Source organism: Vicugna pacos, chromosome 26, assembly GCF_048564905.1.
Source record: "Vicugna pacos chromosome 26, VicPac4, whole genome shotgun sequence".
Taxonomy (NCBI): Eukaryota; Metazoa; Chordata; class Mammalia; order Artiodactyla; family Camelidae; genus Vicugna; species Vicugna pacos.
In genome coordinates, this window is record NC_133012.1 from 27,139,207 (window position 1) to 27,153,687 (window position 14,481).

The window sequence follows — 14,481 nt, forward strand, 5'->3', positions numbered from 1 at the left end:
CATATAAGCAGCACTGAGAGAAGTAAAGGAAAATATTCTCAAGAACAGGTGGACAGTAAATGTGATGTCAGGCTCACAGTACTTTTCATGAAAATGTTCTAATGAGTTCTTTTGCGTTTTTTAACTGAAGTATAGCTGATTTACAGCGTCGTGTCAATTTCTGGTGCGCAGCGCAGTGATGTAGTCATAGGTAAATACGTACACTTACTCTTTCTCATCATCGGTCACCACACGGTATTGAACGTAGTTCCCCGTGCTCTGCCCTAGGACCTTGTTTATCTGCTGTATGAGTAGCAGTGTGCATATGACGCATTCTCAGTAAGAAGCGGAGGAGGACACAGGCTCAGTCAGCGTCCGTGGAGACGCTCCCTCTGGGCTGCGAATCGAATGCAGCGCATCGAGAGCGCCTGCAGCTCTCAGGGGTGTGGGGCCGAGTCCGCTGTCTGCCTCTTATGATATACTTCTCTTGCCTCCCCCTTTCCTTGATTCTAGAATTTCACTTGTGCATTTAATTCACTTCGGTCTCACTGTGTGCATCTGGGCACAGGGGTTTTCACTTTGAGCTGCACATAGATATTCACATTTTCACTCTTATCCTCCAAGCCATAAGCCAAGGTCGCCTTCGTCACCTGAGGTGCTACATAAGGTTTTATGAAACAGTCAGTCACACGTTCCGTCAATACCTGTGACCTGACAGAAATTCACAGCGTTTGTTTTGCCTGTTTTTCGAGAGAATAAAAAGGTCATGAACAGAGAAATGCAGAAAGCCATGCCGGGCGAGGTGAAGTGGGGTTATGTTAAACGGTCAAAAATGAAATCGTACGGTCAAGACAAATTCAGAGTAGTACACAGAGAGAAAAATATTTAAGATACAACAGGGTTGTTTATGGCAGAGTAAAACGTGCAGCCAACAAAGGCTCTGAAGTCACAAGCTGATTCTCTCACGTTAACAAATCGCACAAAAGGAGAACCTGATTTTTTTCTATTTTTTTCTATTTTTAAACATAGTAAAATATGTAGTTCTCTCCGTCTTTCTCAGAGACACTATGAGGAACTAAGGAGAATCTGTGTTGATTACGCAGACACGCACATAGCACGTGCAGATGCATACGGATGCGAGCAGCCAGCAGAAGAGCTGTGGTTAAAAGAGTATCGCACGTAGGTGCCGCTCACAGATATTAACACAGCTTTATTTTTATTATTTATTAGATAATTTTATTATTAAAATAATTTTAATTGAAATTAAGTTAGTAAATTAGTATACTGAAAATTATTAAGTTGGAACTATTGAAGTGAACCACTTAATATTGACAAATTCTAAGAACACAGAACTTATTTCCTGTGCCCAAGGTCGGGCACATCCCGGGGTAAACAACCATGATTTTAGAGGTCGGATTAAAGACAACCTGAGCAGACCAGGGAGCCAACCACAAGTCGTCAGTCCCTGGTGATTCTTAGGTTTCCTTTCCCAAAAGAGTTTTAAGCTGATTTCCAGGGCCAGGTGCCAGCACTTCTAAACACCTGAACGGATGAATCATCTACTCCGTCGAGGACTGTTTGGTAACTTTGCCGAGTGTCTAAGAGGTCTCTACATTTTATCCCAGGTTTTATGATACTTCAATGTTGAACAAAGAATAACCTTGGAATAACTCCGTGGTGAAATTTATGAAACGTTCCAGGTTGTTCCCTCTAAAGACAGATGAAATTCAACCCCTCAGCTTATTCAGTGGAATGGTTTTCAGGTTTATTAATCTGCTTCTAATCCACAGCAATCAGTCGATTCTCCTTTTGGTCAAAACCTACAGTGATGTGAATTTAGGAAGCAAAACAAGTTGAAGTTGTCCTTGCAGGCACACAGCTTTAGGGTCAGAGCTGGTGACCTGGAGCAAAGACAAAATGCAAATTAATGTCAGTAGCTTATTACTTATTAGAAGACCTGTGTTGAGTTGAGGAAAGTAAATTACTTACCAGAGTCGTCAAAGTAACAGGGCAGAACTTTCCTGAATAGTTGTCCTGAAGGGACATAAGTGTTTGGACCCAATTACGATGGGGATGATAAGATGTTGTTCTTGGTCTTTTCAATAATGGAGCAAAAACAAAATTTTTTTTCATAAACAGTGCATTTTCATTCGCATTATTTTGAGTATCTCCAGTCCAGGTGTGGAGCACGCAGTCTGTGCTGCCCTGAACGTTAGACTAGACAGGAACACTAAATCCCCGCGACAGCCCAGCTGGCCCGTGCTGTGGGGCGCAAGCACTGCGGTTCTCCTCGGTGAGCCCTCTCAGCTGCGGGAACCCGAAACACCAAGGTCGTCTCCCTGATGAGAGCACCACCGTCAGCAACAACAAAAAAGGGGAACGAGGAGCGGAAACCGACGGGAGGCCAGCCGCTTTCTCCGCACGTGTGTGCTGCTTACGTAGGTCATGTGTGTTTCATTTCAGCAGCAAAAAATAAAATGCTGCATCCTTGGTTTCAGAGGCTAAAACGGTGGAAAGGAAGAGAAAACTAGACATCTCCCTTCCAGGCGGCCCTCCGTGCCGTCGTGCTGTCTCTCCATTGGCATCAGTTAATCAACGTGTGTCCGTTCTCCGTGTTTTAGGCACACCTGCCATCTGCTTTCCACGCCTCAGCTCGCCTAGAGAGTACTCATAAACTACACACAAGCCAGCTTGGTATTTTCCAACACTAAGAACACAACGCTCCATATATATACATATATGTTTCCGTTTAAGATGACTTTTACTTGATCTCCACTTTTTAAATCGTTTCATCGATTACCAGAGCAATTTTTCCTGATTTCCACTAAAGAGAAAGCAACTTGAGTGTCCTGTTCACGTGAGAAGGAGACTCAGTAGAAAACCGTGGCAATGGCGATGTTACATCCGCTGCTCCCTTTCCTGGGTACCGTGGAGAAGGGCGTCCAGCGGTGTTATGTCCCTGGAGGGGCGGGCACCGCTGGCCCCGTGTTCTGACTCGTCCTCCTACATAAAGATTGGAAGGTGAGTAACTTGACTCAGTGGAAAACACGCGTCAGCAGAGCCAGTCTGTTGCACGGCGAGTAGAAGGCAGAACATACGGCGGGTTCAGCAAGAAACTGCTTGTTTGTCATTGATTGTTCTCTTCTCGGCGCGACAGCAAGTATCCCGGTGTGTGTTACGGCAGAGCAAACCCGAACGCTCAGTGAGTGGAGGCTTTACAAACGATGCCCTGGCCGGGCTGGAAGGCTGTGCGTCATGCCTTTGTCTTGTCTCAGCCTTCAAACAGCACTGGGTGCGCTCGGACCGCAGAACCCTGGCGTCCCCTCCCTCTGGAGGCCAGGATGGTGGCGGCGGGGGGAAAGCAGGGTGTGTCACAGTGCGCACGAAACACATGGCTGAGCGCGGAGCGGGAGGACGTGTGTGATGCTGACTCTGGAAGAAGTATCTCCTCAAAACCACAAGATTCAGACTGTGGAGTCAAGGACAAAGAATCCAGCCACCAGAGTAGACTCAGAAGTTAAACCCTGTGTAAACGCGGAGCTGTTTGCCTTGAGCTGTAAGGCATTTCCCACCCAGGGGGACGTTCTCTCTCCTTCTTCTGTGCTTACGTTTTTCTACAACACCCGTATCACCACTTCACTCACTGCGTATTTTTCCTATTTATCTCCAGGGTTGTCTGCCTCCCCCAGAGAGACGTTACCCCAGGACGTTAACCCGCACGTTTGAGGCACTCAGTACGTGTGCACGAAGTGAGTGAATGGGTGGGTGAGTGCGTAGACCGTGCTGGGTGCCCCCTGCAGCACAGGCCTTCTTGCCACTGTTTCTCAGGACTGTTCATGAAGAAGGCATGTCCTCATGTCACACTTTGTTAAAGGGGGACGCCTTCTGACAAGGGAAACGACAAGGAGCTTCAGTCCCCCCAGTTCTCCGGAGGCACCTCCCGCTCGCAGACCTGGGTCCCCTGGTGCGATGAAAGCACCACAGCCCCCGATGGAGTGCTGGCCCGCTCTGGGGCAGAGGCCAGCCTCCGCTGCTTCTGAGTGATGGCCTCTAACCGGTTCCCTGTCTGAGAGGTTCGCACGGCTTCTCTCTCCCTCCAGTTTGGAATCACACTTGAATCATTAGCGTCATGACCCTAGAACTTCTCCCAAATCGCTCTTCTTCCTGAGTCATCCTTTGGCATCATAGTGCCTGAGATGACTCTCTGCTGGCCCCTCAGAGAGGGAATATGCATCCGCCCCGCCAGCTTGTAGGATGTGCCCGATAGGAGATGAGCACAGGGCCTGGGGGCCGTGGACTCCTAGTGCGGGGCTGTGGTGCTCCAGCTGGATTTTATGATTATTCCAGCAAGAGTGTAATGGACAGAATGCTTGAGCGCGGGGCAGGTCTCATTGCCTCATTGTCACCTGGCGAGTCTTTCCCCTTCACTGGTAAGAAAGCTCGGCCCCTTCAACGCCCCCATCTCTGATGAGGACGCAAATCGGTCATTCTTGAAAGAGCCGGACACTGTGGTGAGCGAGTCTTGTCTTATTCGTGAGAAGAGACGCCGCATTTGCCTTGAAATGAGATTTGACGGATAATGAAAGACCTTATCACTTAGAAACATAGCACTTGAGTCCCTGCCAAAGCGTCTACAGCGTCTATTCTTAGCACACTCTTTGTGAACAGGCAGCGGTGCCCGAGCCTGGCTGTAATTGCCACACTTGACGGGAAGGCGGTAGCCAGGTCTCCCACTGCAACACGTCAGTCACACCTTCAGATGATTCAGCGGAGAAGCCTGATGTTCAAAAGAAGCAGTTTCTTTGTCTGGATTCCGTCCTGCTTTGGATAAGAAAGTGCATCACCTAGAAAACTGGACCCCAAAAGGGGTTAAGGTAACAATAGAAAAAGGACAGTGGGAGTCACTCCCTGCTAATGAAAGTCACCCATTTTTACAATATTTCATCGTCTACAAGATTATTTTCCATAAACTGTATCTTAGTTCTTGGACAGTAGTGCCAGGTGGACAGTTGCGATCTTCCCATTGCTACCATTTTATTTTACAGATGGGGAAATCGTTGCTCAGGAAGGTTAGGCTGACGTGATCACAAGGAAGTAAGCAAGTTATTAACGTATTAGCTCGATTTGACAGTCGTTCACTATGGAAGGCTGACATCCAAAACAGCCAGATACCTTTAAATATGTCTGGTTTGAAACAGTTGAAGGACAGTTTTTTTTTCCCCAAATTTGAATTCTTTTATATGCTGAAGCATTAGGGTTATATTCAATACATTTGGTTTGACTTTAATGTCTAAGAATATTAAGAAAACATATTTTCTGAAGAGGTGTAAACTCTTTTTAAATTCATGGTAATTAAGGAATAATTCTACAAGATTTCAGTGAGCAAGAACCCCACCTGCATTCACGAATTAGCGAAGTGGTTCTAGGAAAACATGCCTGCAGAAAGGGCCACATGAAACAATGGCCAACACAGTCAGGTATGTGTGTTGAAAACTGAGATGAAAGGTCTTGGCAGACGTGTGCTAGTCAAAAGCAGTGTGTTTTCGATGCTGCAGCCATAGGTGATAACGGTATTGTTTTCTTATGCTACAAATCAGTGAGCCAGGCGCTCTGTGTGCAGATAGTGAATGCATATGTCATTATCACAGAGAAGATCTGCACCAAGGCCGGGCAGCCCCTCACTTGTAAGGAGCCCTTTTTGTGTCATAGGGAAGACACACAACTGAGATGCTATGCTTGGCCCAGTTTAAAACTGAACTGCATTTTTGTGTTATCTTTTTAGAGTCTATAGGTAAGTGGTAACACATATGTGTCTCTGTCTGACTTACTTCACTTAGTGTGATGATCTCCAGGCCTATCCATATCGCTGTAGATGGCGTTATTTCATTCTTTTTGATGGCTGAGCAATACTCCACCGTGTGTGTGCATATGTGTGTGTGTGTGTGTGTGTGGCAGCCCAGTGGTTGGAGGCCCCTCAGCCTCACTTCAGAGCGTGCGTTTTCCAGCACATCTTCCTGTGGAACTAGTCGGTGGGCCTGGAAAGAGGAAAGGATTGTGACTGAAGAAACTCTGACGAGTCACAGGGGGAAGTGAATGGAATGTTTGCGTAGACAGGGCACAAGTAGGGTTGGGCAGAGAGAGGCTGGTGGCCCTGCAGCTTTTTCTTTGAGATAAAGTGGTTATAATATGACTTGAGGCACAGACCCTCCTCTGCGTCTTATTTACGTGTACGATGTAAGTTTTCAAGGTCTGTGATAGAGTCCAGAGAAGAACCCATTCACACGTTAAGAGGTGGTTAGGGCAGGGGAAAGCTTCAACTCATATTAACTAAACTCACAAATGACTAATGTATAAGCCAGTATGACGCTTTATAAACTGCCAATAACAAAAAACTATTCCTGGGAACGGCCCCATGATTTAGGCTGGCAGGTGGGTTATGGGTTCCTGATCCTTTGTCCTGAATGGGTCAGTTCAGACACATTCTCTACTCTGGCCATTCTTCAGATGCACATATTCTTGCTTTGGGGAGACCAATTCCTAGGTTTCATGAGGATAATTTCCACTTCTGTGAACTTTTAAAATTGTTCTTACTTGCTTTTGTTTATTGTCTGCTTGGTAGTAGAAATATATTGACCTGAGACTTCGTCTTGACTGGAATTTGGGGCTTAGTCAAATTGTGCACCTCGCTTTTAAAGTATATTATGTCTACAAGAATATGAGCTCCTCTATTACGTGTTTGACTATTTTTGGTATGTTTATTCTTAAGATATTCCTGCTATCTGCAGACGTTAGCAATACCAAATACTAAATCAAAATACTTTGTGTTAATGTTAATAATTAATGTGGTAATAAGATTGAACAAAATCACTCAGAAAATAGGTGTAAACATCCAAAGATGGTGAGGGAAGCTTGTACTTAATAAAATGAGTCTATCTTTCTCTTGTAGTTCTAGAGAATTCAGTTCCTGGTGTAATTTACAAACTTTATCATTTATTTTCAACTTGACTTGTGCAGTTCTGGTAGACACATATCCCTGCATAAACCTCAAGGCCATAAAACTAGAATAATTGAAGTTTGCTCTGTCGGAATGTTCCATAGGAACGTTTTCTGCGATTTACATCATTTGGCATTTGTGAGAAGTCATTTGGTGGATCATACTTGTGTTTTCCTTTCTGCCACATGCCATTTCTCTGTTGCAGCTTAGCTGAAACTAACTTGATCATTAATACTAAGGCACTTTCTATTCAAATATTGTGATTATTTTTTTACTTTATTTCCTACTGTCGAAGCAACGATAACATAAGAATTTCAACTTACAAATAATAATGACTAACTAAAACAAAACAGTTATTTATATATACTTACAGCATACTCCAGATTTTCTCTTTGAACATTACTGTGTATGTGTATATATATTATATATATATAACTATAAGTAAATACTAAGTAAATCTAATCGTAATCATAAAAAGAATGAGAGACTGGCTTGTAAACAACAGACATTTACTTCTCAAAGTCCTGGAGGCTGCGACGTCCAGGTGCAAGGCTCCTACAGACTCCACGTGTAGTGAGAGCTCACGCTGTGGTTCACAGACAGCTGTCATCTCTTTGAGTCCTCAAAAGGAGGAGGGGAAGGAGCTCTCTGGGGTCTCTTTTATCAGGGCGCTAATCCCACTCATAAGGGCTCCACCCTCATGACCTAAGCACCTCTCCAGGGTGATTGACACATGAATTTTGGTGGGACACCGGCACTCAGACCATAGCACAATCTCACATTCATTGCTGTACAGCTGGTGGTGTACAGACTTGATGTGTCCGTGAGTCACCTGCAGATTGCCAAGAAGCACATGCAGTCCTGTAGGTCTGGACTGAGGTCTGAGATTCCAAATTTCCAACAAGATGTTAGATTCCACTGAGTAGTGAAGATACAGAAGATGTGATTTACTAAATGGTTCTTATTTCCCTAAATAAATTAGTGTATGTTCTTATCATACTGCTCCTTGATGGTCACATGTCAAGATCTAAAACTTCAAACGCATTCTTACTGCTCTTCAAGGCATGCCATTGTTCTTGTTTGATCATTCTTACAAACTCCCCTGCCACAGACTTTGTGAAAGTTATCAAATATTCTATACATTTTTCCACATGTTCTCATTTAAGAATAACAAATTCCTTATACCTCCTTGTAATTAATTATTCAAGGAATTTTGTGTCATAAACAGTAACTTGTTTACAACACATCAGAATAGCGTAGCAGGGAAACAGTACATGCTGAGACTGAGATTCCACACTGTTGAATTGCAACAGTGGTATTTACGATGTAATGATTTAATGAAATTCAACAACGATGCTTATCTCTAAGCCTCATTAGTGGAAGACTGATGAGCTGCGTGTCTCTCACCAGAGTCTTCTATTAACAGTTGCCTTCCTACAATTTCACAGATGTCTAGTGCATTAGAAATAGCAAATACTTTATACTTTGCAGCTGGGTAAAACTTTATACTAACAATTTTTAATTTAATTTGCCATGGTAGGGAGGAAAGGCCAGGTGATCTATCTGTCCATAAAAAAATGAGTTGTCATATGAAAATATGGTGAAAGAATATGCAGACAAAAATTAGGAAAAATAATTTAAAGGTGTATCAGACAGTTAACTAATAATAAATACAGTTTTTCTGGACTTTGTTATGTTTTGGAATTTGTCTGATTTTCTTAAAATTTGTAATATGTTCTGATTAATTCTGTTACTCTAAATAGTGGCTTTTAGACCTATTTTCTCATGTTGCTGCAAAATGTATTATTATATATTTAAAACAGTGACTTTAAAAAAATGAATGTTCACATGCATACACACATATAGATAATATATATTATATATTCATGATGTTATATGATTATAATGTACCCCTCCTAAACTGGCACACCCTCCTCTCTCTCACACACACAGGTACACAAACACACACACGTAAAAATAAAAGTTTCAGAAAATAATATTTGCCACTGATATGTGAGATAGACTGATTTTTTACCCTGTTTTATTCTAGTTTAATCTAGTTTATATCTTTAAAAAATTGCTGCTGACTACTTGTTAAAATGATTTCATATCTGTATTAGTTAAAGTAAATTTTATGATCCTGTAATAAAACCCTTCACAAATACAGATATTTTTTAAAAAGCTTATGGTTCCACTAGTTCCTGCAGAGTATCGGAGGGTAGACGTGGACGATGAGATAGCACATCCCCTTCAGGGCGATCGCACTCGAGCGGCACGACTGTGCACATGACGAGAATTGTGAAGGTGCAGGTGTGTATAAGCCCAGCGGGAGCACAGAGGCCGCGACGCGGCACTGGGCCTTGCAGAGGGCATCCTGGGAGGCGGGGCGCTCCACCTCCAGGGCTGGAAGGGGGTCCCTGGGAGGGGCTGGCAGGTTGCCTGGTCACAGTGTGGACTCGGCACTTCAGTTGCTGCAGGGAGCTTCTGAAAACCCGAGGGCAGGGGAAGCCCTGCTCAACACTGAGTTTCTGAAAGAGCCCTCTGGGAGGAGTAGGATGATGTGGGAGACAGAAACGGCGAGGCCACAGAGGCGGCCACTGCAGGAGGTGAGACAGGACGTCTGGGAGATGAGCTGCTTTGCGTGCTGCAGGCACAGCTGGCCTGCTGCTGGCTGACGGCTCGCCTGCGGCGTCCACACCCCTCACACTGCGACATGACATCACAGGGCTCTTGGCTGGGTGGGTCCAAAGGAGCTGAAAACTCTTCTGATTTTTTTTTCTTTTTTTGAGTTACTGGAACTGAGTCACAGGGCAGAATAATTTTGTTGTTTATTTCATCCATCTTTTTTTTTTAATTTCAACTAGGTCATAGTCACATGTCCTTATCTCTGTCCGTCTTCTAGAGAAGAAGGCTGTGTCAGATACGGAGGCACTAAATGGGGAATCTGACCAGAGCTAGACGCTTGTGAAATTTACATGAGGGGAACATGACCCCATTAAATATCCAGCCCTTTCATCCATGTCTACCCTCCGATACCCTGCAGGAGCTCGCAGTAAAATTCTGTTTTTCTGTAATGAAAAATGTGAATGTGAGTTTCAAGAACTTAGACTTAATTTAGTAGACAGTTATTAAACAGATGCAGGGAATCTCAACGCAATAGAGCAAGAAGTAAAGTACGCCACGTGCCCATGCGTGTATGTACACACGTGTGTGTGTGGTTGCAATACTGCATTCCTGTAACTTCTAACTTGGCTTGACTTGGAAGCCTCGAAACTGTGTCTGCAGAAGAAGAGGTATCATTCAGCCTGTCAGATCCTTGAAGAGCATCCTTCAAAGCACAGAGACAGGCTGCAGCATGATGATCATTGTCTGAATAAATATATCACATGCGGTTCCCAGAAACTCAGGAGAACAGCACATTTTCCTCTTCCAGATCCTAACATGGAGTTCAGCTCAGTCAGGAACAGGCATCTTATGCATTTATCATAAAAATCTTAATTTCATATTTAGAAATACATAGCATTAGTCATTGTGATAAAGAAAATTTAGTTATAAAATAATATCAATAAATAAAAACGCCGTGTAAGTCCTTACATCCTTCACCTTGGCAAAAAAATGAAAATCAAAGAATGGTTATTTGGGAAAAAAATAGAACTGAATTATAAAAGCATATTTTTGGTTTGTAGGGAAGCTTTTTTTTTTTTTAACAGAAACAGACTATTTCAAAGGCCAACGACGGGATTTAAATTTATCTGACATTTTCTTAAGCCTGTGCTTGAGAACCTGACATGCACGCTCTGTGTACCTTGACTGTTGTCCCAGAGAGTTTACCTCAAGTTGGTCCGTGACCTGAGCTCTCCCCTTCCCGCTGCCGTCTCCTCTTCCCTCTCTCGTTCTCCAAATGCCGTGACTGAGAAAGTGGATGCTATCATTAGATCACAACAGTGGCGGGCTGTCAAGTCAAAATCAAAATGTCAAAATGTAATTTCTTACCTCTTCCCCAAACCGGTTTTGCTGTCAATCCCCGCGTCACCCAGGGTTAGCATCTCTTTTCGGGGGTGGGGGCGGGTTGCTAACATTCGGCTCCTCCCTGCGTGTCTACCCAGGGCCACCCGTCATGGCTGATGATTTCTGAAAGGCGTCTTGTTTCAGCTTCTTCCCTGGCTGTGGTGTTCAAGTCCTTCTGTTACTCCTTTGGCGCTTCAGCTGCCCAGTTAACCGATTTATTCACGTACTGCTTGCAACCGGTCTCTGTCTTTTTTTCCTAATCCATTTTCTGTGAAATTATGTATTTATTAAATATATATGAAACACTTCCCATGAGTGACGTCTAGAGCTAGCGTGACAGCGAAGATTAAGATGGGTCCGTGCCGGCGAGACACTCAGCATTTGTAAGGGAAACACTCAGGAGCCTGCCTGGCCAGGAGGCTTTGTGTTAAATGTGAAAATCAAGAAAGATATGGGAAGCCAAGAAAAAATGAAGCACAGGACGGCCAGCTGTGACTCAGGACCAGGACGGGACGGGGTCCCAAGACCGTGGGAACAGCAGGCGGTATCTGCTGAGCACTTAGGGGCCGGCTCTGCGTCGAGCGCCCCTTCTGTTTGGAGGGGGACCTGTTTCCTTCCATCCTCGCAGGAGCAGACTGAGGCAGAGACATTAACAAACTCGCGACAGGCTCCTGGATAAAAGTGCCAGAGCCAGAGTACAAACACGCAGAGCCACTGTGCTGTTTCAGCTGGGGGCTTGTGTTCCCTAAAATTCTTCTTTGACTGTGCAGTTTATCTCCTCAAAGTCCCTGATTATTTCCCCTGGGAATTAGGTCTGTGGTCCTTACTCCGATCAGTACAATGTTCACAAACCTACTTTCTGGGGCTCTTAACCAACGGTTCACCCTCGCGGAGGTCCTCCTGCAGCTCGGTGGCCTGTTCCGTGATGACTGTCAGAGTCTGACTTCTGACTGCGTAGGTTGTCTCACATCTCCCCACCTGATGGGCCTGCCCCTTCTCTCTGTTTAGGCAGACTCCCTCCACAATTTCTAAGTCAAGGCTCTGCTCATGCTGGAAGTTTCTCTAATCGTCACAATCCCTTTACTATCTGAACATCCCTAAGGAAAACCTCCTGCATCTTCTTGGATGCAAAATAGAGCATGCTCTGACCTAGGGGGAAAATGAAAGATTTTATCTCTCTTTCTTCATCTGTCTTTCAAAGCCTTTTAAAATTTGATGTTACTCAGTCCCGTGAGCACAAAGACCTCGGCGAAAGGTCGGGAGTCCAGAACAGCAAGCATCGGGCCAAGAGAGTGAGTTCTTGCACTAGAACGACACTTCCCAGCTCACAAGCAGCAAAGCTTTCCAACGAAAGTGAGGCACCTCCAGGAAAGCTGACGTGGGGGAATGAAAATGTCTAAAGATACCCCCAGTGCCTCCAGCAGCTCTCTGACATCAGGAAATCAAGCTATGAAAGCCATTCAGGAAAACGTTCATTGGGATAATGGTTTTGTGTCTGAAAGTGTGGCCAGTTACAATCTGCTCATCGTTAAATACTTAGTGAAGCAGCAGGTACAGAGCTTAAAGCGCGAGCCCTGGAATCGGGAGGACGCGGGTTCTTCTTGGGACCTATGTGACCTTGGACAAACAGCCCTGAACTTCCCGTCCTCAGGGACAGAACAGGGAGACTGACAGCACCCGTCCCCCAGGGCCCTCGAGAGGATTAAATTGCGAGAGGAAGCCTGGGGGGCGCCCGACCCAGCGCTGGTTGCCGGTGGGCCGTCCGCGCGTTCTCGCCGCCGTGTGTCTCACCACACCGTTGCCATCGGTGTTACACTTAGTTTAGTGGCTTTTGCTTCCCTTCTTGGCAATACGGAGGGTCCCAGGGAAGATTTCTTTTTTAAAGAGAAAATACCATCCTGACCTTTCTTCTCAGCTGAGCATTTTAAGCTGCAGAGACTTGACACGTCGCAGGCAATCTACCTTCCGACAAAACGTGCAGGTCTGACTAACACGTACTCTCGCTCAGGGAAGAGAGGAGTTTATTTGGGGCTGATAAATTGACGGTGGAAAGACAATTGCCCTGGCAACAGGGAACCGAGGCCTGCATCCTGGCTTGGTAACTCAGTGGCTGGCATTTGAGGAGCAATTTAAAAAGTCAATTGGATGAGACTTCAGACCTCAGCATTTTTCAGTGCTGTGTCTGGGGAGGGTCCTTGATCGCTTCACAGTGGCAGTAAACGTTCTGAAAGAGATGGCGGGGGCCTCACGCTGGGGCGGGGCCTTCACCTCTCACGTGTCTGCAGGGCCTGCAGACGAACTCCAAAAATCCCTTTCCTCATGCCTGCAGAAACTTCCCTCCTGCCCTTTTCCAAATTTTCATGAGGCACAGTTTGCTACTCTGGACCGCCTTGCTCTCCATCGATTTCATGTGGTTGCAAACGCCCTAGGCAGTCCCCAGCATTTTACAGCCATCCAGATGGAAGTGTCCACACATTCCCAAGGCCTCGCAAGTCCTTTCTAAAGCCAGACCTGCTAGGAGACGTGAAATGCTGGGGCTGGCATTAGCTGACGTGAACGAACAAGCTCGTAGTCCTCTCTAAGGGAGAAATACCCAGGTCGTTGAGAGAGGTCTTAAAAATGAGGGTGAGGGTGGCACTAATGAATTTCATGAAATGAGCAGCCAGTATTTCCTCTGCCCTCAGCAACAGTGGTTCTCTCTTTTGCTGGACTGGTCCATTCATCTCAAATACGTAGAAACTGAGAATCATTATACAGTTTTTAAAAGGTCACCAGTACATAAAAGAGAATTTTCCATAAAATGCAATTGTATTGTGTAAGGCTAAAAATATATGTTCATGCTCAGCCTTGATTTAGCCTTATCCTCCAAATACCTTCCCAAACCTTGAACAATTCTTATTTTCTAGAATTAAAATGGTGTTAGAGCTTCCAACCATGCAAGGAAAAGTTTACAGCCAGAGGATCCAACTTTATCTTTTCATCTCTCTCTTTCAGGGCCTCACTAAAAATACACACAAGAAAAATTACATGCATAAAACACTCACAGTTGCAAAGTACTGTTTAATAAGCCATACTGTGAAGTTCACATCCATGTAGAATAATTTGCTTTTGTTAGTGCTGCCCAAGTTAGCACTTTTTTGAAAAAGATTCAATAAATTCCTTGAAAGACAGAAAAATTAAAAAACGCATCCTTGTAGGAGGCAGAGGAATTTTTCAGGTAAATATGTTTTAAAGTCTCCATGTAAACACTGATTCATGTTTTAAGCTAGCTTGTAAATGTAGGAATTGAAAAAAAATAAAAATTCTCTTATAAATGAAAAAAAAATTTGCATTGATCACTAATGCGGACCAAAAGTCCGGAAATCTCAGCTTCTCCAAATCTGTGAAAACTTCCCTCAAAACAGCGTGGGAGGACGGATTCCTCACCTCGGTAAGGGAGTGTTTCCCAGACCTGCGTCAGGAACCAAACGGCAAGCTCGAAAAGCCTCCTGCTGCTCCCT

At 44.7% G+C, this 14,481-nt stretch overlaps 1 protein-coding gene across 1 annotated transcript in view; it reads left to right on the forward strand.

Annotated features, from left to right (window-relative positions):
- The window catches only part of CSMD1 (CUB and Sushi multiple domains 1), a 1,700,362-nt gene that overhangs the window by 570,162 nt on the left and 1,115,719 nt on the right, over positions 1 to 14,481 (forward strand). The window lies entirely within an intron of this gene.